This window comes from Lepeophtheirus salmonis, chromosome 5, assembly GCF_016086655.4.
Source record: "Lepeophtheirus salmonis chromosome 5, UVic_Lsal_1.4, whole genome shotgun sequence".
NCBI lineage: Eukaryota > Metazoa > Arthropoda > Copepoda > Siphonostomatoida > Caligidae > Lepeophtheirus > Lepeophtheirus salmonis.
This window is the reverse complement of record NC_052135.2, coordinates 2682464-2698045: the sequence shown is the minus strand read 5'-3', so window position 1 is coordinate 2698045 and position 15582 is coordinate 2682464.

The window sequence follows — 15582 nt, the reverse complement described above, 5'->3', positions numbered from 1 at the left end:
CTAGAAAATTTTACATCTGATTTGTTTTCAGAAAATTTATTACTAGGAATTTTATTTACTTTTTCAAATTTGTTTCCAAAAAAGTTAATTTAATTTTAGTTTAATGTATTTTTAAAATGTTCTCAACTGCGGATTCTCGAAACTTTCTTCCAAAAAATTTAATTTTTTGGGCATAACTATAGATTTTGTTAAATTTTTTTTCAAAAAAAAAATTAATATCTGAATTTTTTTTAGAATAACCGTTGTTTTTTGAATTTTTTTTTCCAAAAAATGTAATATTTGAAATTGAATTTTATTAAATTTTTTCAAAATTTTTTAGTACAAACTTTTATTTTTGTATTTTTTTGGTTCCAAAAACCAATCACTTACAAAACGTAATCCTGCGGATTTGACGGATATTCAGGACTGAGCTGGACCGGACGGAGATTGAAGTGACTAGATTCTACATGTTGTAACCTATATTATATCACGCAACCATTCATTCAAAAAGAAACGGAAAAAGGACCCAAAATTATCTGGTAGTTAGCCAAATAACTCAATCATACCAAATGCCATTTATATCTTATGCACTCCCAGACTATCGCTGTCAAATTATTTCTTCACCATTTTTAAAATGAATTACAGATTATTAAAATCTATAGTAGTATTTTATTCGAAACTGTATTATAAAATTAGTTTGTAATATTTTATTAAAAGAATAGTTATACATTTATATTGGTTTATGATGGCCAAAATTTCTTCATAGAAATAATAAAATGGCCAAAATATGTATCATATAAATGACGAGGGATCAACGAGAAATTATTTTCCTGTCCTTTTGGAAACTGAGCAAAAGTATAGAATAACTTATTACTTTGTTTATTTATCAAAAAGAATAAATTATGAAATGGTCATGACGTGTCAAAAATTGCCAACAACAAAATACATAGGGTATTTGAGTGTTAGAGAGGTAAATGCTGTGTACAGGCTTCAGTAGGGTTGCGTCAGCCTTATTTATTCGGTCCAGTCCATTCTTAGGACCGGCCCTATCAGTCCTCAAGACTATCGATAAAAAAAGACAAAATAAAGTTGATTGACGTCATCAAGGACCAAACTTTATAAGTTTTATGACGGATATGCAGGCCTGAGACTGAACTAGACGAAACTGCAGTCATCAGTCCTTAATCAAGACTGTCACAACACGTGTCTTGAGTACTAAATTAGGATCGACACATCACTACATATACCTAAGTCCTACATGTAATCTCTTGACTTAGGATTTGTGAGCAATTGCTCAATTGTTCAAAAATTGTTTGGAAAAACTGTTAATGTTGCCTTTTTTTTGTATGAAAATGGTTCATTTGTCTAAACTGTTATAAAATAAATATAGACAGTTTGTGTTCTAGTTAGATTACACAACAGCTTTTGACGATTATTTGATGATATCTTCAAGTGAAAATCTACCTGCCAAAACCCTCCTTCAATAGGCTCTCTTTTTGGAGGTAAAATATGCATATTATGAAATCCGGGATACGATTACATCAGCGAATGTGTGAGAGAGCCAGATTCCGACAACATCCAATTAGAGGCAGTATAAATATGGCACGAAATTGATTGTTGAATAATCCCCATTGAATCTTACAACAAATGAGAAATAGTTTGCTCCAAATTGAGCTTCCATTTATGCAAAAGAATGAACGTAATATCAGTTGCAGTGATGATTAGATGCAAGACTCCAGAAGATCTCCCCAACTTCTAATTTCCTTCAACTACTAACGTGCATGTCTTTTAATATGTTTAAAACTATCAATACTTAGCAAAGGCAAAAATTAACGTGATAAAATCTTTCTAAAATCTTGATTTTTCTATATAATATATCCAAATTTATATATTAGTATTAAAACAACACTAATTACTTTAAATTATTACTATAAAACGTTATTTTTCTTTAAATACAAATTTGCTCAGTTTTTGATACTTCTCAAAAATTTAGTGCTCTTTTTTTTTGCTCATTTTGCCAAAAAAACCTGCTAAAATCCTTAGTCTAATAATCGCTTTTTGATGTAACAAGTAAATAGATTATACAAATCAAATCATAGAATTCTAGATAAATGAAAGTTTATCTCTATACTCATGTTAAAGAGGGGTGGGGCTCTTTTCCCACATGAGTATAGATATCCTTCTTCTCAAATAAAACTTTATGTACTTACAATTACTTTTTTCTTGGTGGTAACTCTTTGGGAATAAACCCATTCAACGATATCCGGAGTAAGTGATGAGTTTTTAGTTCAAATTTTTGTAAAAAATATTTGTTACGATTAAAATGTGTAATACAAAAAAGGTAAGACAAACGAATCCTTGCTGAAGTTTGTTTACTGACCTTTTAAAAATGTTGAACACAAAATATTAAGCCCTTATATTACTCGCATTTGTTCTAATACACATAAAAGAATTGATAAATACTCTTATGGGAGAAGAAAAAATGCCGTCTTTATTCAAAATATCTAACATATGGTTGAATTAACAAAAAAAAAAAATATTTTAACTCTTTGGTAGTTATAATTTGTTAGCAATTTAATAAACACCTCTTCGTAAGGCTTCAAAGATTAACACATTGTTACGTAAAAGGTCGATTTATGTATCTTAATTAATGTCACAGTGCCTCCATTTTTTGTCTTCAAGACGATTACAAATATATAACTAATTATAACTCAAATAAATATTATAACTCAAATAAATTTTTGATGGATTGTTATGTATCTAATACAGGGGCGTCCACTATAGGTTGGAGACACTGTAGCCCCCAAAAAAAAAAAAAAAAATTAAGGATTTTTTGTTTCAAAATTTTAATGTTTGAAATTTTTTTCCTAAAACAAAATAATTTTTTCAAAATATCTGACGATTTTAATTTTTTGTGAGTAAATTGTAGATTTTTGGAAAAAAATCTCTGAAAAAATTAATATTTGAAATTTATTATGAACAGCTGTGGATTAATATTAGAAATTTTTTCAAAAAAAAATTATATTATAAATTGTTTTTTTGAAATTTATTTCCCAAAAATTTATTTTTTCGACAAAATGTAGGATTTTTGAAACTTTCTTTCAAAATTTTCATATTTTATGAACAGCTGTGAATGTAATTTTTTTGGGAAACAACCTTGGATTTTTGTTATTTAATTCCAAAAAGTTAATTTTTTTTTTTGAACAGTTGTAGATTTTTGAAATTTTTTTTGAACAGTTGTAGGTTTTTGAAATTTTTTTGAACAGTTATTGATTTTTGAATTTTTTTTTGAACAGTTGTAGATTTTTGAAACTTTTTAAGAATAGCCATGGGTTATTTGAAATTTTTTCAGAATAGCATGGGTTTTGAAAATTAAAAAAAAATAATATTTGAAATTTATTTTTCCAAATTTCTTTCCAAAAAAAATTTAATTTTTGAATTTAAAAAAAAAATCCTAACATCAAGTTCCCCCCTCCCCAAAAAAAAAATATAATTAATTCCTTGGATCCCCTAATTGCAAAATGGTACTTTTACCTATTAATTAAAATATTAAAGAATCGTAGTTATTAATAATGATGAAATAAATAAATAGGGATTTCCCCATTTTACTTTATTTTTACTCAAAGATTATTTTTATGTTTTGACACAATGTTTGAAACTACGACAATATTTGATTTTACTTGACGAGGATCTAAAAATAACATTATTCATGACGGTTTTTTTTAATATTTGGACATAACTGACTTTAGGACTTGACTGAAGTAATTAGTTCTAAATTAAAATGCACAAACTATGCGTAAACATAACAAAACTTATCTGACGTCCATTCATTCTCCCAACCTCTTTTTGAAACATAATAAAAAATCAATTGATGTGAGAAAAATAAACACCATCAGATATATATCCATTAAGAAAAACGATTAGGAATCAATCGGGATTTTTATTTGAAGACAACATCATTTATTAGAACTCTCATAAACCCATCATACTTATAACTACACAAGTATAATAATTTATTACAAATTAATTAACAAAAAAACAAAATTGAATTGAAAGTTGTCGTCTGTCTGTCGTCTTATCTACGCATCATCTTTAAATTGATTAAACTTTGTGTGGGTTTATTAATACTGACATTTATTTATGTATAATAAAGGAAACATTTGATATTGATTATTTAGTAGTATTGAGACTCAGTTCAAGACCAATGTGGACTGATATTTCCGTCCAGACGACGTATGATCTTAGGCCGTAGACCGAAATTCAATCGTTTTTAAATCGTGGCCCGTTTTTTGGGCTAAATGGACAAAATGGCTTTAAGGGAAAATGAACTGAGGCAAAATTACCTAGGGCCACAATTTTCAGTTACACATAACGCCATTAAAAATATATAATCGGTTTAAACCGAATTTTAAATTTGACAAATCCCCACTGACTTTTTGTAAGACCGATCCAGTCCAATTTTTTGTTTGAGATCGGTCCACACCGAACTTTATGGAAGGACCAAATTAGTTTAGAGCACTAAAAATCATAACGGTCTCAGATCGATCTAGGATTGTCAGACCGACACTCAACACTAGTACATAGATCAATGCATCTCTTGAAGCAAACATATTTGATATTATCTTTTGCCCAAGTTGAACAAAATATTATCTAATATTCTGCTTGTTTATTTAAATATTTTTTTTTTACGATGATAATCTTTGAAAGGCTATCGAAAAAGGTCATCGTAATCATTTTCTCTCATGTATGTTTTTTTTTTTGCACAAAGTTCTGTGTAGTATGGACAACCTTATGTAATTTGTGAAATTTATGGATCAGAGGGGCTGATGTATATACGATGTATATATTAATTAGGAAGACGAACGGGATCACTCATGTGCAAAAATAATAATAATATCTTTATGGATTTCTAATAGAAAGGAACTTTCAATTATTCAATTTTGGCGTGTCATTTGAGTGAGCTAATTGAATCAGATATGAGGCATGTTGGAATGCAGTTTTTTTAACCTATAAAGAGACTCACTCATCTGCCTTATTATTCAAGTGCCTTCGTTGTCACAAAATAAGAGGGAGATAGGAATCAGAGCTTTTTCTATCAGAGAGTTCCCTTAGGTTTGAATGTATTTATAAACGATGTAAATACTTGTCTACCTTTTGATAGACGGTTCATTCAATAATGAACAGACGGATGATCTACAGTAGGGATACATAAACTCCTTCATCCAGGGAGTATAGGAAGGCGTGACTATATTATGACAAAATTGTGTTGTGAATATTATAAATAGATTTTGAAGTCATCAAAATTTTGGGAAAACATTTTGTCATTTGTCATCTTGATAGTTTCTCAGATGGTACACAATTTAAGTCCTTTGAGAGCAACTGATCTAAAGAAAACACAGTTTCAATCAACAAGGTAAAACAAGTATGAATTAGTGTTGTTACAATGCCAATATTTTAATAACAGTTCCGATAACCACAGTTATTATCAAATTTTTCCTACTATTTTTAACAAAAATGTCGTTACGGATCGACTTCTTCTAAAAAATGGGTTATTTGGGCATTTTAAAAATATAAACAAATATTTATTTCCTGAAAAACCGTCATTAGATTGAGTTCTTTTAAAAGGACTACAAGAGAAGCCTTTAAAAATAGTTCAATGAAAAAAATAGAATCAAACAAAGGGGGATCCGGAAGGGTTGTGCTGGAGAGGCTGGAGATCTCTCACAAATTCAGGTATTTTTTCTGATTACATAGCACATGGTAAAATTTATGTGAAAAAAGAACCATGTGGGCATATGAATTACTCTAAAATGTAGGGCCTGGTGCGGTACGGAGTTGTACCTCGGTTCGGTACGTTTTTATCTTCGTTGCTATACGTCAGTACGTATGGATATAATCACATATTAAATATTTTGATTTAAAAAAATTTGGGTAAGGTATATTTGTATATTTTAATTAATACATTTAGATAGAGATGTAAGATTTTAGTCCATAAGTATCCTATTATTTAAGAAATAATTTATGTATTTGCTTATACAAAAAAGCTATAATTACTTACAATTTGATCAAAGATATCCCAGTTGACGAAAACACAGTGTTATGGAGACGGGATAATTTAAATAATTTTCCCCATGTTTCCAAGTAAGATTGTCAAATCTTGCAACTACAGTTATATTAATATAAAGTGATTATTTTTTTTTGACAGCTGGTGATATTGTGACTACTAATGGGTCCTGTTTATTACCAGAAAATGTAAACAAGTTCATTTTTTTTGCAAAAAAAAAATAAAAATTCCCGAATAATAATATCATATAACCCATCTACATTTTATATCAAACATTGTTTTTTATAGAGACGTTCAGTTTATTTGTAGAGAAAATAAAAGATGAAAGAATAAAATTTCGAAAAAAACTTTTTACAAAATACCATATACCGAATTGCGTACCCTGAAGGATGTACTGCGGTTCGTGCCGAACCGTGGGTTTAGCGTACTGTCTCAGACATATTAAAAGGACAACTTTGTTATTGGGAGAAGGAACACAAATTTGAAAAAAGATCCATCCTTTTCTTTTCTGAATAAAAGCCAATTTGGAAATATGAAGAAATCCGTCATTAGATAAAATTCTTTCAAAAGGGCAAAAAAAAAAGCCTTTAAAAAAATTAAGAACTCATTTAGGGGGGACGAGGGGGTCTACAAGAAGAACCCTATGTAAGTGGGGTAAAAATTATGTGAAAAGGGACCGCATGGTTTATGAATGCCCCCTAAAAGACCATTTTGTTTGTGGGAGGATAAATTAGAAAATAAAGCTGGGGGCATCTACGTCATCAGTTGGACAAATATTTAAATGACATATTAAAGTAGGGGTTCCAATATCCTTTTAGTCTAGTTCCGTTTTCAATATGTTAGTCCTTCAATATTACTCTATGTATATTAAACAAAACTATTAATAAGAAATGCTAAAAATGATCTTGTATTTTAGATAAATATCATCTCTTTTTTATGTCATATAAAAAAAAAAAAAATAATAATAATAGAAACGAGATGGAGTTTCATTGGATATTTTATAACAGAAGTAAATACATCTTTTTACAAACGAGTGTTGTTGTTGATAAACATCAATTTTCAAAAATAAAATGGATAAAAATTGTCTAACAATTTAAACTTGTATAGAGATTTTAATATTTTTAAACGGACAATGATATATACAGGGTGAGAAAGGGTATTTACTTCATTCTTAAATAATACAGGGGAACACTCATTTCGTACAAATGAATTCAAGGAAAAAAAAAAAAGAATTTATCTTTTGAGCACAGAATCCAAAACTGATTTCAGTTTTACTCTCAGTCATCTGAATTCGGAAATATTTGGAATTATAGTTATTCCGGACTAACATCGCTCAGATTCATTTTTTACCCTTAAAACCATCCCCAAATTAAAAGTTGGGTAAATAAAACTTATGTAAAAGTGTATTTATGATTAAAAAATGTTTTTATTGATTCTGTATCTTGTTCTGAACTCGATATATTTCAATTTTTAGGCTCAAAAATGATGAAACACGAGACTCTTCTTTAGACCTTTATAACTGATCCATTACATATAGTGATGAGGAGTATCATAGCTGATATTATAGACAAATATTCAATGTATAATTTAAAAAAAAAGATATACTTAAAAATATATGCATCTCCCTGGATTTTTATTCCATTTTGTATTTTTAAGTGATCCCATTTTCAAATATTAAAATTCTCTACTCATTAGGAATGGATTGCTCTATTGTTTCGATCCTGATATCTCATTCCGACTCTTATGAGGTCTGGTAGTTTTCGTAGTATGAATTCTCCTCCCGTCATCCGAATTTGAGCATGGATCAAAGGTGATGGTCAAGTTAGAAGTATCTTCCTTTTATACGGCATACGTCATGAATTTGGCATTGGAATTTGAAGCAATATGATGATGATAATGTTGAATATTTTCTAGTACACCACCATAAAAATTGGATTACTACAAAATTGAATAAAAATCCTTGGAGATGCATATTTTTTAAATTACACATTGAATATTTTTTTAATAATATTTTTATTAATAGTACTTTTAATTTGGGGATTGTTCATAAATAAATTATATTTTTGTCTTCCATTCATTTGTACAAATACCCCCCAAAAAAAGTTACCCTGTGTACATACATTAGGGGGAAACTGACTTGTTACATGTGCGTAAATCCAATTAGAAAATTGGAGTTGTTTTATTATGAGACTGCATTGTTTTTTATAGGTATACATTGCTTACATACATACCTACCAATATATGATTATTGGGTGAATATATATATATATAAAATGTCAGCCCCTGGTTCAATGGCTTATAGCTTTTGTTGTTTTTTTGTGAGTCATCTACATACAAAAACCATTAGAGTCATTTTTACTAACACATAAATTGAGATTGCTTATTGCTTATATGTTTTTGTTTATATGGGCCCAATAAAAATAAAGGAATTACAGAAAGTATGTACAATGTACTACTACTCATGAGACGTAATGTAATGAGATGAATGGCCCCTTATGTAAATGAATGTAGGTATACACACATTGGGGATAAGACTCTGTCCGAAACCGATTCTATCTTTTTTTGAGTTGGTCTTCAGTTATTTTTTTTAGGGACGTATCAGGGGCGTACACATGATTATATTATTTCAAAAATCCAAGTCATTCTCAAAAAAATTAAATTTTTTGTGAAAAAATTTCAATAACTCACAGCTGTTTACAAATTTTTTTTCAAAAATTAAATTTCAATTATTAAATATATTAAATATTTTGGAGAAAGAGTTAGAAATCCACATCTACAGCCCCTCCAGCACATCCTCTGCCTTTTTTAACTAATATTTCGGTACTGACAAAGTGTTACTTGACTTAGACAAAATTTACAGTGTATTTTTCTTGTCAACTTTTTATCTTTCTGCTACTTTTATCCATTTTTATTCTCTTCACTATTCGTGCTAAGAATGTTGTGGATTGGTTGAATTTGAATTTGCTCAAGTTAAGTTGTGAACAATACTCAAATGTTATGCCATAATTATTTGATAGTTGGAAAGATTTGGATTTGGATAACAACCAACTGATTTTGTGCATTTTTTTGTTCCTATTTGGAGAAAAGGTTGGAAATACAAAAACAGTAACGATGTGCAGATCGTTTAAGTGTAAGATATCGATTTTTTTGGAAAAAATTCCAAAAATTTACTTAAAATTAAACTTTTTTGGAAAGGATTTCAAAAATCCACAGTTGTTCACACAAAATTAATTTTCTTGGAATTTTTTTTTATCAAAGATTAAAAATCCAAAACTAATCACAGAAAGGTTAATTTTTTTGGAAAAAGATTGAAAAATAAACTTTTTGAAAAAAATTCAAAAATCCCTAGTTATTCTAAAATAAATAATTTATTTGGAAAAAAATTTCTTAAATCCACAATTGTTCTCATAAAATTAATTTTCTTGCAAAAAATTTCAAATTTTCAAATGGGGGCTGCAAAAAAAAAATTCAAATATTAAAATTTGGAGTAAAAACAAAAGTTATTTAATCCGTTAAAATTTATGATAAGGTTTTGTAGTTTATGTCCATGGAAGTCACATTTTTTTACACAATTTTGTACACAAATTGACTTCTAATCCGCAAGTTGGAGGGGGGTATTTCACAATGACTTATTCAACATCTAGTTCTACTAAAACATAGGTTCTTCATCAATTATTTTTAATTTTGAAATTTAATTTAAAATATCTAATTTTTGGAAAAAAAAAGTTTAAATGATTAAATTAAATTTTTTTGAAATAAAATGATAAATGTTACATTTTTTTGAAATAAAATGATAAATGCTAAATTTTGTAGTTAAGAGGAAAATTCCTGATTTTTTTTGGGGTGGGGGAGGGGGGAGTTATAGCCTCTCCATCTCACCCCCTGCGAACGCCCCTAGAGACACTATTAGTGATATTCATTAAAATGAAGAAAACGTAGGACAAACATCAAATTGATTACGTCTAATTTGAATATAAAAAGAAATGCTTAAATTTCACAGTATTTAGTATATTAGTTCAAGATCCTTACATGTAATTTAAAAATTCGTTTCCCACTCAGATACAAACGTTTTAATATTATAAATAAGGTACATAAAAAGGAGTATGTTCAACGTCATTTATCTTCCTTTATAGACTATTGAAAAGGATTCTGTAACACAATTGTGTTACTACACAAAAAAATCAAACAACATCTGGGTCTTACTACGTATTTAACGTTTAATTCATCTTTTTTTGCAGAAAAAATATATTAATACAATTTAATGAAACTTTTCTTATTTGGCCTTTTTAAATCTCCCCCGACAACCTTTTTTTAAGTCAATTGAAGAGAACAAATCTTTCGGCTCAACATCAAAGCCACACTAACATACATAAGTATATTTGTAACATCTGATAGCAAAAAAAAACAAAAAAAAAACAACAACCGATAAGCAGATAATTGTTTGTTTTTTTAATGTTGTTTTTACAAAATCAATTTGGAATCATTTTTACAAACCCCTCACATTGACATTAAAACCTCAAATATATTTTTAAATATTTAGGGAAATCCTTAAATTACATTTGATGATTGATTTAAAAAAAATATATCTTTACAAGTAGATAATATGTGGTGCGTCAAGATAAAAACAATCTTGAACAAAAAATTTAGAAGAAGTGATAATCTTAATTTTTTGATTGATATATTTGAGTCAATTATGAGCTTTTTATTCAAATTTGTGGGATGAATTAATTTGACTGTCCCTCTCTGAGTCAATAAGTTTTTATATTTCATTTTTTCATGTCTTATACCTTTCAAAAAAGGTTTCTTGATACTTTTCTTAGCCGGTTTATATATTCAAATAGTGTATTTAACCATATGTTTTTGATTGCCAGGTCAATGAAAGGAAATTAATGTTGAATTATATTTTTTTCCAACACAATTTTCCTTTTTTGTATATATTTTTTAATATTTATATAAATAAAAACCTTGTTGTTGAATTTTTGACATAACCTTTGTTTGATTTAAGATACTTATATTGGACCGGATCTGCCCATATAAAAAACGTCAATTTCTATTTCTTTGATTGTGACGATCAATTTTGGATTTTTTAAACGGAATTTGTAACATATCCGACAAAGGGTTCATATGAACAATTTATTCATAGAAATTGAGGTTAATTTGTCCATGAGTACAAATGTAATCACCACTCGATTTGGAGAAAAATCATTGCAGTTTCCTTTTTTGTTGACGGTCACATATATATCCTATTTTTACCCCCTTATTTAATATTTATAATAATGATGATACCATTTAATTTATGTTGTTTGAACATGGAGAAATTACATTGATTCAGAGCCATTCACATAAAAAAATACAACCATAAACTCCCCCTCTTTACCAAATAGTCATTTGTTTACTATTTATTATATTTTGTAGAACCACCAAAATAAATAGAGTCTTATACATTTATAATGAAGTTGGAGAGAGGATCTATTTGTCTATAAATATACATTTTGACTCGTGTTAGGATTCGATCTGAAAATCCTGAACCGGTCTGCCCCACTTATGATTTTTAGTTGACCAAACTAATGGGGTCCTTTAAATAAGTTTTGTTTGTACCGGTCTCAAAGAACAAATTTGTCTAGTTACGGCCAAAAGAAAGAATCGGTCTGGATGGGCCTCATTTCAGATTCTGTCTAGACCAGAGGTCGTGTTAACTTTTTTAACTTTACTCCAAAAGAACTTGTCGTAAAATTAATTTGCCCCAAACTAGTGCAAAGGCGTCCGCAGGAATATATTTAGATTAGAATAGTTTATACGTGGTTGCAAAATTTTCGGAGTGGCCATATAGGTACAAGTGAGGCTGATTGTTCTGGATACTCTGTTGAGGTTAATACTCCAGAAATCATTGATAAAATCCATGATATGGTGATGAATAAAATAGTAAAAATATTACAAGGGCATATTATTCATCGTTTGAAAATTGAGCTGCACGAAAAACGGCCATGATTGGCCCACAAAAATGTCTTTTTCAGGTATGACAATTTGCCAGCTCACACCTCAATAGTTGAGGTTGCAAAATTAATGGAAATAGGGGTTTCCAACTCGTTTCACATCTCCCCTTGGTTCCCTTGTACTACAATGTGTTCCTCAATTTAACCAAATAATTAATTTGTTTATATTTTTACACGCACTTTTCAAACAATCCTCGACAGTACAATTTTCGGTGTACCTAAAGGGTTAAAACAAATAATTTGTCAATAGAAATACATGATAATTTGTAGATAAATACATTTTTTCTAGATTACTTTTGTGTTGACGGGCTAAATATAATTTTCTAAAAAAAGTTGTAATGGTGGTTAGAAATGTGATGGATACACAATTAACACCTGACATTGGGGGGTTCTTCTTCAAGGTGTTGTTTTTATTTGTTAATAATAATTTGAGTCATTTCTTTGTCACACAAAAAGGTACAAAAAAATAAATAGGTAAAGCATTGAGGTTGACAAATTAAAGTATTAGATTCTTTTTTTTTTTTCTATTGGAAAGGACAGTTGTGTAGGTTTATAAATATATAATAAATAAATTTATTATATATGTAAACGTGTATAAACACAGATACACAGATATATGTATATACACAGAAGAGAAAGAAATCTCGATTAAAGGATTAAAAAAATATTAGAAAGACCTCATGCCAGAGAGATAGAGAGAGAGAGAGAGGTCTGAATATATAATGTACATTATACACACAGCTATTGTGAATTGATAAAAAAATGACATGCTTTAGATGGGAGAAGGAAGAATTGACACATGTCAGTTGGATCCTTCAAAAAATACTCTGCGTTCGAAAAAACCCCGAACTCCACTGCTGAGGTGTTTTGAATATGAAAAATTTGTGACTCTTGTTTTCATCACACAAAATAACTCTTTTTTGATCCCAACTACACTTTTTTTTTTCTTCTAAGGCTTGTTTACTAGCCAGTTGTATGTATATTCTACAACATACACGCAGATATTCTCCCACATTTGATGATATTTTTATACACCTATCATGTAGCGATGTGAAAATGGGTCAAACGAATGAGCGTTTGATTCGCAAGTTACTAACCACTCTTTGTTCCAAATCGGTATTTTGATAAAAATACGTTAAAGAGTCTCTCTTCTCCTCTCTTGTCTATATTACGTAGCCATTAGATTGTGAGAATCTCCGGGTCTAAGGCTTTAACAATTCAACAAAATGAAAATATTACATGAAAAAATCTCATTTTTTCTTGTGAATGCAACGGAAAATATTATTTTCTCTTCAACTTTTTTGCATTGTAATTGATACTATCTATATTTTTTTCTCAAAACAGCAATAATATTTCTTAGAGTAAATTAAGTTATCTTGAAAAACATATAAATACAAAAAGCTGTATTCTGAATAGTTTTCAGGATAATTGAGAATGAATTTACTTCTTTTTTGAAAAAATTGGCAATTTTCAAAATTTTGAGGTCGTTTAGCTACATCTAAATATTGTTCAATATGGATCAAACTTTGCCGATTGTAATTTTTTATCAAAAAGGAACGCATTTTGATCCGGAAACACAGACTTTCAATAAAATAAAAAACACCATAATACCCATGACATATGTATACCTACATAAATAAGTGAAGCGAATGGATGAGAAAATAACTAAATATAGGACATTTTCATTATTATACATAAATATGATCCTACTAATTGAATAGAAAGAGAGTCTTCTGATCGTTGTTCCATGCTTGATTTATTTCTCACGACACGTTATAAATAAATAATAAATAATGCAACCTCCCTCGGTATGACAAAAATCTAGGATGGTTGGTTGATATATCAAATAGAATCCGCTCTAAGCGTGATTAATCCATAATAATATTAAGTACATATAAAAGAAGTTGTTTGGATTTTAAATACCTTCCATCCATTATTTCCCTCGTTTTCTAATCTATTCCTTCTTTTTCATATTTTATTGAAAGATTTCAAAAATGAAATTACGTAGGATCCTTTATTCCCCGTCTTTGATACCATTTCAGTATAAATAATTATGTGTTTTTATATACATTTGTAATTTGTTAAAAGAAAAATAAGCCAGAATGAATTGGTGTCCTTCACATTGATTTAAAAAGCCAAAAGTGATCGTCATAATATTTTGTATACTTGAATGAATATAACTCTATGAAATCAGAAAGATAAATTATATATAACATTCTTGAGTATCTTAACTCAGACCACAGATTTGCTTACAAGCCTATAATTGAAATGAATCGAGAAAGTGGAGTGATTTTGACGAAAACGGACAAAAAATAATTTCGTGTGTTGATTAAATATTACTTCATTTAAGGCAAAACGCCTCAGGAGACTAAAAAGAAGCTTGATAAACATTATGGGACTCTGCACCTTTGATTAGAACAGTTTCTAAGTGGTTTCAAAGTTTTCGGAGTGGTCATATGGGCACAAGTGACGTTGAACGTTCTGGACGCCCCGTTGAGGTTTTTACTCCAGGAATCATTGATAAAATCCATGATATGGTGATGAATAAAAGAAGAGTGAAGGTGCTTGAGATTGCTAGTACCGTGGGTATCTCGAGTGGGAACCAAATTTCCATTAATTTTGCGACCACAACTACTGAAGTGTGGGCTGGTTCATTGTCGTGATGGAAAATGACTCCTTTGTTGGCCAATCGTGGGCGTTTTTCTTACAGCTCGGTTTTCTAACGGTACAATAACGATGAATAATATCCACCTGGAATATTTTGACCCTTTTCCAGATAGTCTATGAGGATTATTCCTTGCAAATCCAAAAGACAGTCTCCATAATCTTTTCGGCCGATTCCTCGATTCAAACGAATGCTGAACAAAAAGAAATAGTTCAATCTGGCTGAAAGTTGGTTTTTGTTCTTCCAAGAGATGCTACTATATGAATATAACCTCCATATATGCTAGAAATGCCAGATCTTAGACTTATCAAAGATTTTTCAAACGACTCTCGTACACTCATCCCAAATTTTTTTGAAAAAAATGCCCTTAAAGAAGCAAAAATTGATCTTCATAATGAAAAAATGAGAAATAGATTATTTTTCTTTAAAAAAAACCAAACATATCTTGGCCAATATTTGCATTTTAAATCAAATGAAGGTTCGAAATTAAAATAAAGTTTTGAAATTATAGATAAAACTATTGAATATCAATCCACAAATGTGAAAAATAAGCTTATAATTGACTTAAATATTTGGCTGAATGTATATTTTCTTGATTTTTGTTTAAGACTGTTTTTATGTTAACAAACAAATATATTTATTATATACAAAAAAAATAACCCCCAAAAAATGATTTCCCGACTTTTTAAATCGCAAAAAATTATCATAATAACAATTGTCGACTTTAAACTACTGTATATAATTTTATATCCTACTCATGTAATTACTGGATTTGAGCTCACACTTTAATCCTCTTAAAAGGAGTTCCACCTTCTCATTATTGCAGAATTAACAACAACTGAGTTACTAAACCAACCCATACAAAACATGGCTCATCATTC